Source organism: Carassius auratus, chromosome 28, assembly GCF_003368295.1.
Source record: "Carassius auratus strain Wakin chromosome 28, ASM336829v1, whole genome shotgun sequence".
NCBI lineage: Eukaryota > Metazoa > Chordata > Actinopteri > Cypriniformes > Cyprinidae > Carassius > Carassius auratus.
The window spans coordinates 22,032,981-22,045,993 of NC_039270.1; the positions used below are offsets into that span (position 1 = coordinate 22,032,981).

The 13,013-nt window shown below is 36.8% G+C and overlaps 2 pseudogenes; both read right to left on the reverse strand.

The window, feature by feature from the left end:
* Positions 1-151: 151 nt before the first annotated feature.
* Positions 152-1,798, reverse strand: LOC113047175 (zinc finger protein 70-like; annotated as a pseudogene).
* Positions 1,799-2,403: 605 nt separating this feature from the next.
* LOC113047178 (histone acetyltransferase KAT7-like) lies at positions 2,404-12,312 on the reverse strand (annotated as a pseudogene).
* Between the last annotated feature and the right edge of the window lie 701 nt (positions 12,313-13,013).

Genomic DNA, 13,013 nt, shown 5'->3' on the forward strand with positions numbered 1-13,013 from the left:
ACAGGGATAAATTACATTTAGATTATATTTAAACAGAAAACTGTAATTGTAATAATTTCACACTAATGGGGTACTTTTTTTTACTGTATTTTTTTAATCAAACTTTGAAACAGTATTGTACGTTTGTTTTGTACACATTTTAATACAAAAAAAACTAACAAAACAACAAAAATGCCACACAAATTAATAAAAAAAAAAACACTGCTGTAAGTACAAACAACATTGAAAACAAGAATCCACTGGAGTTCTGCACTTTGATAAATGAGAATTTTACCACATATCATGTATTCTCATTAGAAACATTTATGATATTTATTGATTATTTTTCTATACAATTTGATGGAAACAGTTGACAACATACTACATTAAAAGTGGGGGAACAAACCGGCCTTATGGACTGAGCAACTATAGTAACCTTTGAGATATGAATATGCAATGATTTTGTTGAACGATCCAAAATCAACATGCTAAAATAAATGCTGAGAATTTAAAGCTCACAGTCCTGCTCCATAATGAACCTACTCAAGTGTCTTCTGAGAATCTCTGTTCGGTTGAATCTCCGTCTAGAGCCAACTGTATATGGCCTTTCTCCTGTATGAATGCACTCGTCCTTATTCAGATCGGCGGAACCTGAACTTGCAGCACTTGTAATCGAAAGGTCTCTCGTGTGAATGGCACACGACGTGTGGTTCGAGGCTGGAGGGTGTTGTGAAGGTCTTGCTGCACACGTGGCAGCTGTGCAGACTCTCACTGACGCTGTGAACACCCCCCGTCTGGACCATATTCTCCACCCATGACCTAAGAATGTGTTTGGAAGCAGAACTGAGTAAATTACTAGGTTGGTTACAGTGGACAATGCTGTTGGAAAAGGACGAGACAGGCAGCTGGTTGTGTTGATTTGCTGGAGGATGTCTGTCTCAATGTCTGTCTCTTCTGTACCACAACATCCCAGAGGCTCTGGTTTAGATTCCTCTTTGATTCTGTTCGAGCCCAGTGTCTCAGTGTCGCTGGACTCTCTCTGCTGTCAGCGTTTGGGATTCTTCTTGGAGGGCTACTCTTTACCCTGGGAGGGGTCTCTGCTTCTTCAAAGAATAGTCACAGGTCCCTTGTGGAGTATGATGCCTGTGTCTAAAGTCATTTCATCTAAAACCAGCTTCATGTGAACAGTATTGTCACTCAAACATTCTAGCTGCTCTGTCTGCTTGCTCATAAATGAGATCTTCCTGTACATGATCCTCCTCTAAATGAGGCTTCTCTATGTACAAAGAGACTTTTTTTTTTTTTTACACAAAGAAATTACTATTAAAATAAAGCTATGCAAACACTTGCAGTTTTACAGTAATATAAGCGTGTCTTATCAGGTAATGAAGTTTTACTTACACTTGTGGTCTTCATCCTAACTTGAATACTTGCGCCAAACACAGGAAATACGTCATATAAGTAGTCAAGGGTTCAAGTCATTGATCTATCTATGTTCTATTATAGATTAGTAAACCATCGCTGTTTTTTTTACAACTACACCTCTGGTTCTATATTATAGATCAGTGGTTCAAGTGCAAAGACCACAAGTGTGAGACATGATTATGATCATGTCTTTTCTAGTGTCAGTGTTGTGGAAACGGATGTTGGTAACGTACTTCGTTCACTGCTTCCTGTGTAACACAGCCAATGGCTCTTTTACGGTCTATGAGTTTATCCCGTCTCAAATAAAACAATGAACTGTAACCTATCGGTTTATGGTGTTTTATCACTTGATTAACCACTCGAAGAGGAACGGTCGACCACAGCCTCAAGTGTTTTTTTTTTTTTTTTGAAAAAAAAAAAATGTTAATAATAAATAAAGATTAAACAAAATAAACAAAGTCATAGATGTTTGGAACTAACGTTACACGCTGAGACCGTTAATCTTCAAGTTTCAATTTTACTAAAAACAGCTAAGTTACACCTCAAATGATTAACTTTAATCATTGACTGTAACCAAAGAAACAGCGTAAAGTAAACACAGGAAACAGTTCGCGCACATAACAAAATTATTAGTTAATTAACATTCACTTTCGTTTGTATGGGTGATTAACAACGACAAATTTATTTTTTTGATCAACTTCCTTTTAGGAATTTCCACATTGTTTATTAACAGTTAAACCCCATGAACTCACTGGACGTCATCATGTTAAACAGCGACGAGTTTATTTGAGAGCAGAGTGAAACTCAAGAGCAACTCATGCTGCTGGCACATTAGTGGAGTCTGAGTTAATCCAGCAGGTGGAGTTCACAAGTCTATCAGCTAACTAAAGATATTCTGGCTGCTCACAAATCACAGTAACTGCAAGACATGCTATAAACCAAGTGAAGCTTCCACTTAATAGATTACGTTGTAGGCTTTAGAAAAGATAACACTTGATGAAGGGTTAATGTTTCACATTTACTGAAATGTGTCTGTTCCAAAATACAGGTTTGTCTCACTTGAGCTAATAAAATACTCTTTTAACTCTGGCTAAAATGTCAAAAAGGGCTGGGAACACATATCTAGTTCAAAGGAAATTAAAAAAAAAGAAAAAGCTCTTTAGCTCACAAAACCATTAGTTACAGAAACACTGTAATGGTTTTTCCCCCCACATAAATATTTAACAGTCAAACAGTCGTTTCAATAAAACAAAGAGATGCAATAGATGACTAAAAAAACAACAACAGTAAAACAACTGCCAACTGAGAGTCAAACAGTGAGTTAGGTGATAGTATCTCCAACGCAGCTGTTCTACGATGCTCGCTGAAATGTTAACAAGGTTTAAAAAACTCGAACAGAGCAGTTAAGGTAACTCAAAATGTTGGAACTGAACCATGTGACACATACAGGACACAGTTAGGACTGCAGCTTTACTTGTATCTTACTGTAACAAAGAAACCACTTTCCTATGTGTTGAGCTATTCTAGTAGTGACCAAGACCTGCTGAGCTACAGAAACAGTGAAGAGCATGCAGATGATTGTCTTAGGTTCCTTTGGGCGGGCTCCACTTCAAGGCCGCAGGGTCAATAGTCTTGCTGCCTCCACGTTCTGACTCTTTGGTTTTCCAATCATCTATCAGATCCTAGAAATCATTCAACCATTTAAATGCATTAAAAAAACTCAAAATAACAAGCATGTAATTAATGCAAACAGTCTGTTGCTAAAATGACTAGAGACATAAGAATTAGAGTTACCTGTCTTTTTAAGATCAGGTGCTTCCCTTTCCAGTACTTCAGCATCTGGAGCGACTGTAAAGTGCTGACGATGTCTACAGGATTGACAGCTGTTTCTTGGCTGATTTCTGCTCCCAAGTGTTAATATATGCCAAATAATGAAAACAATTATTCATAATTTTAAGTGTTGCATCCACAGATAGAAAAGGAAGATAAAGGAACACACACTACTGTTCAAATGTTTATGACTTTAAAAGAAGTCTCTCATGTACACTGGGGCTGTCAAAATGTTGAATTTTGTATTTAAATATTATCATAATATATATATATATTTCAATTTAAGATGCATAATTTTAGGTAGGGTGAAGAAAATCTTTTGGCTCATCGATCAAAAGATTACTATAAAATACTTATGTTTATTCAAAGCTTAAGATAACATGATCATCTGTGAAAAATGTGCATAATGTTTAGAATAATGTTTATAAACCAATTATAACTAATTAAGTTGCTTAATCAACTATAAACAAAACAGCATCATGTATGTATGCATAGTTTAATACAAAGAGTGGAAAGCCAATCACACAGAGTAAATTTTTCATGTTTTAAAAACCTGAGATGGAGTGTGATGGAGATAAAACCCACCATAAAATCTTCATATATGCAACGTTTTTGCATTCAAATGTGGATTTTTACTTTAAATTCAACGAATATTTAAAAAAAAAAAAATGTTGACAGCCCTAATGCTCACCCAAGGCTGAATATTTGTATAAATACCATAAATATAGTCAAATATTATAATTTTGTGAGGATATTCTATAGGAATACATTTTAAATGTATTTTATTCCTGTGATTGGAAAACAGAATTTTAAAGCATCCATTACATCCTACATTCTAAATGTCTTTATTGTCACCTTTGATTAATTGAATGCATATATGCTGAATAAAATAATTTCTTAAAAAAAAAAAAAAGTAAGTAAGTACTGAACATAACACTAAGTACCTTTAATGGAGATCTCTTTGCCCTGGAAGTTGTTCAGGTAGCGCAGGAGCACTTCCTTCCAGTAACTCCTGTAACTGATGAGTCCCAGGTCAGAGAGAGGCCGTTCAGGGGAGCCAACCTTCTCCTCTACTTTGGACAGCAAGTAACCTGCGCAGAAACAAGCCATGCACACATTAACACATTCAAGTCTTCCATTAAATGCAGCATCAACAAGTGCACATGACCTCATGGTAAAAGAAGTATTCTGACATGTTCTTAAGGTTTTTTTTTTTTTTTAGACAAAATGACATGGCATAAATTATGTATTCTATGATTGCAAATGTAACTTTAACATCACCATGTGAATCTTGTTTAAGCTTAACAGAGTACTGACATAACATATAAAAAGCATACAAGTGTCTAGATCTACTGCACTCACTGAAATCAATCAGCATCTTGCCATAACCCTGCCTCATATACTGTGGCATGGTCAGGATGCAGGAGACATTGTAGTTCAGGAATGAATTCTTTTCCTAAACCCAGATACGTATTTTGATTACTACAAAATAATCACGTGTGCAAGGTTACTGAAGCTCACTAACACACAGCGTCACGGACGGAGTACCTTGGAGAAATATCCTACAAGATGGCAGCCGGTATTATCAGCTTCAGTCATCACATAGAACAGGAACGGCTCCACATCGTAATACAACGTTTTGTGGTCCAGGAAGAGTTTGGCAAGCAGGCAGAGGTTTTTGGCAATAAATCTGCAAAAGGCAAATGACAGTGTCAAAGCAGAATCAGGTACTGATTGTAAATGACTGACCGGAAGTTAGCCAGCTCTAAACAAGAGTCGCTGTGTGGAATGTCTTTGCTCTTGCCTTGTTCTTCTTGCCGTCCACTTCAAAAACAGATATAGCCCCTTTTCTGTAAATCTCATCACCTGGTGGATGTTTCCACACACATTTGGCCTGATTGAAAGTGAGATAGAGGTGTATGTGTGAATACAAAACCCACACACACACACACATCAACATTTTGACTCAAGGTTCAAAGAGTTACCATGTGACGTCTCAGAATGGTCTGACTCTTCATGTATTTGAGGCAGAACTCGCACATGTAGAGACGGCCGAGGCGGGCGTACTCCTCGGGGTACGGCGAGTGGTACCAGGTGTCCAGCTCGTAGCGGCCGAACACTATGGTCTTTATCATGTTGCTGCCCTCCGTGACCTGTCCCTGCAGCCGGAGCTTTTCCTGCAAGGAGCAATGAAGGGTGAGAGACACCGGTCAGACTGGAGGGACTGATGACAGAGATAGCCCACCATCATTTAGAAATAAATAATTTTATTCATGAAGGATGCATTAAACTTTACTGTAAATACACTGATAATGTTACAAATGATTTCTCTTTCTAATAAACACTTTCTCTATACTTTCTATTTATCAAATGAGCCAACAAAAATGACAGTATCACAGTTTCCAAGCAGCACAACAAATTGCAATCGTGAACAGTTATTTAAACAGTTCTAAATGCAGCCTTGGTGAACATAAGGTTTGTTAACATCTTAAAAAAATATTACTGATCTTCAAACCTTTGAATGGAGTTTTTTCAGAGATGGTACTAATTAATAAACAGAAGGCGATGTAGAAATTGAAAAGCTCAATGAAAAGTTAAAGACAGAAATCAGCTGGAGAAAATAAGAAGATGCATGTCATTCCTTCTCAAGATTATGGTTTTCTCTTGTTGGAACGGTTCAGTCAAAAATAATTCTGTTATTATTTACTCAATTTTGTTGTTATTTTCTTTTTAGTCAAGCACTTTACAGGACTGAAATGCCACGAGTTAATGTCAGAGTTTTCATGTTTGGAGCTGTTGCTTTTGGGTAGGACAGATAAAGTACGTTGCTTATAACTCTGAGTAACACCCATATGCAACAGATGAGAGAAATGCCAGCAGTTTGGAAGGGACTCCAGCGCAGGCCCATCACACAACCCAGAATGCAGTGGTGAGAAGGCTCAGACCACCGCGGTCTTTACAGATTCACGAGAAAGAGAGCGAGAAGGAGAAAACAAGAGGGAGAAAATGAGATGGGTCTTCTCTCTTACAAGATCATCCGAGGCACATGCCTGGGCTTTTCTGAACAGCTCCAGGTCATAGTCACTGGTGATGTTCTCCAGCAGAGGCTCACGACTGCTGCAGTGGGTCTGTTTGTGCTCCTGGAGAACGTCAAACAACAAGAGCTCAGAAACAGACACATCTATCTGCTACGGGCATTTGATCATTCTTTCTGCAAATATGGAGCATGTGACACTCACTGTATACTTGTCTTTCTGCTCTTTGAGAGGAACAGAGTTTCTCTTCCTCCTCATCTCTGTCACCTTCTCTTTATATCGCAGCTGTCGCTCGGTTTGGGCCTGAAGGGGAGGTAACTCAGACAATGTGAGAGCTACTTGGGGCTCATTAACATGTGATGTTCACTGCACATAAAATCTGAAAGCAGCTCTTAGAGAATGCCATGGATTGGGGGTCACTAGTAGGACACAAACAAGAGTCAGGACGTTAAAGACTCGGTGCGCAGCTTTACCTGTTGCCGAGCGGAATGACGATTCTCATCCTGCCGCTGTGACAGCATCCTCTCCTCCACGTGTTTGTCTCGAGAGCTTGCCTTCACCTGAGCACAAGGTGTGATTGTGTTGGTAAACCTTGCCGTTTTAGCGAAATACAATCTGGATAAAGGTTTAGTCAAAATGACACATAAGCTTTACCTTACACTCGTCTGCTGAAAGGTTATGGTACAGTGGACATCCAGATATTGAAAAGTGCCTTTCATGTTTCCCTGTCAAATGTCCTGGAGGAGGAATGAAGGTGGGATTGAAATGTTTAAGCATACGCCTGTACACACAACAATGCTGCTAGAAGAGACGTAAAGCCACTATTAATACATAAATGAAACAAATACATTACCATTCACAAGTCTGGGTTCTGCAAATACTTTTTTTTTTAAAGAAACAAATACTTTTATTCAGCAAGAATTCATTAAATGGGTCAAAATGGACATTTTAGCAATTCAGAAGGACTACAAGAGTTTTCCAGAATAAACAAAAGCTGCTCTTTTTAACTTCCTAAATATCAAAGAGTGAATGTTTTCAACATTCATAAATAAAAACATAATAAAAAGAAATGTTTTTCAAGCACAAAATCAGTATATCAGAGTGATTTCTGAAGGATCATGTGACACTGTGACAGCTGATGAAAATTCAGCTTTACAGCACAGGAATAAATAGCAATAAATGAAAATAGAATACAGTTATTTTTAATCATAATCACAATTTTACTGTTTTACTGTATTTTTGATAAAATAAATGCAGCCTTGGTGAACCTAACTGACTTTTTTTTTTCTTTTTCAAAAACAACAACAAATCTTACTCCAAATTTTTTAATGCTAGTATAAATATTCTTAACAATTAAGATAAAGGACTGGAATCCAATTACCGAGTGAATTACAACCAGGTGTGGGGCACTTCATGTTAAAGTTGTAGCTCTCATGAAAGCGTCGTCGTTTGGGCCGGTGAGCAAGGCCGGATTCTTTCAGAGACAGCTCCTTTGCCAGACTCTCATCATGAGACACGTTTGGGCTGGACATGTCGATGTCAGACTCAGAGGAAGCAGCGTTACCGGTGGGCGTCCTGGGTGGGGACTCGTCGTGGTCTGCGCTTTGTTTCATGTCTGGATGACCAACACAACAGAAAACAGCACTGAAGTGAAAACTTAGAATGGAATCATCAATTGGTAATCTGCAGTATAAAACTTTTTTGTATCAATGATATGAATCATTCATGTTAAAAATTGCATTTCTTAATTATAAAATGGTGATTGTTCCTATAATTCATGGCAATATTAACAAAATATTTTTGCTTACTTCAGATAAATTTTTTCATTCTAATTTTAAAACTTAATTTAATTAAATTCGTAAAAAACTGGATGCCTTTGAAAAAGAGGTTGTTTTATTGGTGTTTAAACCAACATATTGTCAAACACAGATTAAACGGAGATTAAACTATTTTAGGGTGTTTATTTTCCAGTATTAATGGCTCAAAGACGTTAAGATGTCCGCATCAAAATACATTTACAAAAGTGATTTTATATCCATAGAAAGCACAAAACAAGTCTACATTTAAGGTTTCAAATAAGTTTTTAAAGAATAAAATGTAAAAATTTGGTTGTAATTATATTCTATTGTTATTCAGTGTAACACTTGTAGTTATGTAAAAAATAAAAAAAACATGCACCTGTACTTATTAAAATATATGAAAGAATAATTGAGCATATTACATTTTATTGGGTTTTAAATTAGTAAAAAATTCTTACTAACAAATGGGCAAAACCTAGGATAGTGGCAAATAAAAAAAAAAAAACTAAATAAAACCTATTTAGTATTTGGGGTGAAAGTAATTACTCTTTTAATGTCATAAATGGAGTTGTGTTGTAAATATGCCTGACAATATTGTTACACTGAATGACATTTTAGAGGAGGTCTTCTGTAAATCGGGGGAATTGTTTTTTTTTGTTTGTTTTTTTTTTCTTTGGAAAATCAACAACAATTTAAAGCAGTAGCCTACTGTTTTTATGCTCAAACCCTTTTTTTGTCTTTGACCCTTCTTTCCTCTTTGAACCTTATATATATATATATATATGTATGTGTGTGTGTGTGTGTGTGTGTGTGTGTGTGTATAAAACAAAATCAATAGACAAACGAATAGAGAGTGGTGCAAACTACAACAGAAAAAAATAGGCAGAAGCCACAAAATAACATGAAATTAAATATTATAAAAGTCTAATGCATTACTTCAAATAATTCTAATTTTACAACTTATGAAAATGATGTACTCTACCATTTCAAGATTTCAAGGTCAGTAAGGCGGCATTTAACATGTTTTTAAAAGAAAATCTCTCTGGCTCACCCAGGCTGCATTTACTGGATCAAAAATACAGGTTAAACAGAAATATTGTGAAATATTATTACAGATTAAAAGAACTGTTTTCTATTGTAATACATTTTAAAATGAAGTTTATTCCTGTGATGCAAAGCTGAATTTTCAGCATCATTACACCAGTCTTCAGTGTCACATAACTCGTAACTCTGATGTTATTGTGCTCAGCAAACATTTCTTATTGTCAACACTGAAAACATGTCATGCTGCTTAATATTTTTTGGAAACTGTTTTCAGGATTCTTTGATTAATAGGAAATTTGAAAATAAAATTCTTACTGACCACAAACTTTTGAATGGTTAACAAGTCGTATGAACTGAGGAAAATCTGTAATGAGCCGTTAATAAAAAAATAAAAAAAACCTAGGCGAATGAAGAGAAGCACTTGTGAGCAGAGCAAGGCATGGAGATACTCAAGCCATGTGGTTTCTCCTCCTACCCCTCTCTGAGGTTTCCCCGTGCTGCTCCGTGTCTGAGCCAGAGGAGCGACTCTGCCTCAAGGGGTATTTCTTGTGCAGGACTGACACCCCCTGCTGCTGACTACGAGTCACGCGCCGACTGGAAGAGTTCACCACCTCCTCTGAAACCAGGGCAGACCGGTTCCCAACAGGACTGCAATCTAGAAAGCAAAGCTCTGAGGTTTGTTCCCCATCAATCATGCTTCCTACCAGTCAACCCATTACCAAAGATTTAAACCTTTTTTACATTTTTATTAAGGGTCAATAAAGAAAATCACATCATAATTAGATTATTCCCACAGCCCGAAGTCACTGTCAGCATCATTATTAGTAAATCTCCACTCTACCTGGAGAGCTCAGAGTACGTGATCAGTACGAGGTCTCCAGTCTTACCTTGTGAGTTTCGGCTGAGGCGCAGTGAGGAGCGAGTGAGCCGCGTGTTTCTCACCGTGTGGACGTCACTCTCTGAGCTGTCCGTGTGCTCAGCGGAGAAGTCAGAGTCCTCTGTCCCTTCAGAGCTACTCCCCGCATTTCTCTAAGTGTTAGAAACATACAAATACAAATTAAATCTTACTAACACTTTACAATAAGGTCCCATTAGTTAGCATCAACTAACAATAAGCATAACATTATTGTTGTTGATGTTGGTTAATACAATGTAAGTTCATCTTAGCTCAGGTTGAATTTTAACAGATTCAACTTTTGATTGTAATAATGCTTTAGTAAATGCTGAAGAATTAACACACATTAATCAATGCTTTAGAAGTATTTTTAGTCTGTGTTTTATTTCATCTTAACTAGTGTAATCTAAGGTTAACCAATGAAATCTTATGGTAAATTGTTAGTTATCTTTTTTATATTGATATGCAGATACTGAAACAAATGAGAAACAAATACGTTTAAAGGGACGATAAGCTTTTCATGAAGATGCACTCCACACTTTAAGCTTGATCCCGCTGTTAATTCAACTCACGTCACATGACCCGTGAAAATGAGCCTTTCCTCATGTCTCTCATTTGAATTCCAACAGTTTAAATAATTATCTGTATTATATTTGTAATAATGTTTGCTCGTATTTTAATAAAAGTTGAGAATTAGCTTATAACTATGTTATTTTCTATACTAATAAAGTGTTAGTGAGAAAATCTACATTGTTTTTTACATTTTAGTTTGATTGAATCAAAATATTCTTACTAGGTTAATATAAATATGGGCGTACAATGAACCAATATTGAATAAAGTCATGATGCTTTTAACACCCTTGAAGCTCATTTCTGGACCTCTTCATTATTTGGAGTGAGTCTAATGAATCTTAATAGCACTGATCAAAAAAATATATTCTCCTGTCAGTAAACACAGCTTTATCAGAAGAATACATGACTTGATATAAGGCAATTATTACTATATGACTTGGAGAAAAATACCTTATTTTAACATTCTGCCTTTTCACAAAAACAAATGTCTGAATTGACAGAACAATAAACACAAATGATTTGTGCATGCGCTCATTACATACGTATAAACTCTTATCATGTAATTACACAGAGCATTCAGTTGATACTTCCACTCAATTGAACTAGTCACTGGCTTATGATGACTGTAACCCCATGCAAACTGCTGGATGTCATGCGTGTACACTATATTCCCACAAGTATATTGGGACACCTTCTTCTAATGAACAGGTTTGACTGCTTTAGTAATTTCCATGAGTACAAATGTTAATGTTTCAGCATATAATGATATTCAAGGGAATTGTGTGCTTCTAATTTTATAGCAACAGTTTGGACAGGACCCTTTTCTACTCTAACATGACAGTGACTCTGTGTATGAACCAAGGTTCAAAGAGAAATGACTGATTCAGTGAGAGTGAAGAACCTGACTGGTCTGCAGAAACCCAGCTGAACACTTCTGGTGAGACTTCAAATGCAGACCTTGAGCCAAAAACTCACAAACATTAAAGACTTGTACATGAGTAAACTCAATTTAGACACTTTCAAAACTGTTGGAACAGAGATGGAAATACTATTTCTGAACACATGAATTATGTTTCCATATTTGTTGCCACAGTTTTGGAAGTGCCCTTTACTGTGGGGGGTCCCAATACTTTTGTCCCTATAGTTCATGTGCAAGTCATTGGTGTTTGGTGATGAGTTTTTGGCTCAAAATCTGCATTTAAAGACTGACCAGAGGTGTTCATCTTTCCACAGGGCAGTCAAGACCTTCACACTGACTGAATCAATCATTTCTCTTTTGAATCTTGACTTATACACAAAGGAATTATCATGTTAGAATAAAAAAGGGTCCTGTGTAAACACATTTCCCCATTATAATGCTTACACTTTGAGATGTGTACATTTGAAATTGAAGTTCATTAGAGAGGGGTGTCCCAATACTTTGTGTGTGTGTGTGTGTGTGTGTGTGTGTAGCGAGCAGGTGAAGACTGCTACATGAGCACGCAGGTGCGCGAGGCTGCGCACGATGATGGCCTGTCGGATGCAGTCGTACCTTGCGCCGCGGCATCGCGCTTCTCCGCGGAAGATTCACGAGCTCTGACTCCGGCTGGATTTCCGAATGCAGTTAGATCGCCGAAACCCGTCGAAGGCCGCTTTAGTGATGCATCCCTGTGGAAGTGAGGGAAACATTCATGTGGTGCAAGGAAACACTGCTTCATCACTGACAGTCACGGGTCATGACTGCGCGCGTGGTCTGTTTACACTCTCCACTTCCGGTACAGAATTCTAATGTAAGGGTCTCACGGAAAATGATAAAGACGAGGAAGTAACCATTGTTTTAAACAGACGTGGACGATTTATGTACGATCACCCTATTTTCAGCCGATTATAAAAGTGTATCAGGTAAAACACAAAGAAAAGAGATATAATTAACGTCGTCCAGTTCCTGTGGTAACTTAGTTGTTCTGTCGCTCGATGGCGGAACTAATGTCACTGTGTCTGATGAACACATGTCAGCCTATTTTAATGCTTTTCATCGTGACTTTGAATTTTTTAAGGTCTCTGTAAACAGATTTGTTTAATACACTGTGCATTTCTTAAAATAATTATAATAGATTAACACTTGATATTGTTTTTAGACTGTAGCATATTTCATACAACCAGTTGTGTAGTATGTATTTTCCTGCTATAAACAGTTGTTCAAGATCAATAATAATAATAAACAGTTTGATTAATAATTTCTTTCAGCATTGGTTTATTATTTCTTTATCAGTGTCTCTTTAGGCACATTGGACAGCTTTTGTCTATTATAGAGGGGCATGTTGTCACATTATATGGGGCAAGTTGTCACAACTAAACCTGTCATTGAACAGTTTATTATAAGTTTGATAAAACACAAACAAACAAACAAACAAACAAACAAAAAACTAATAAAAACACAAACAAATAATTAGA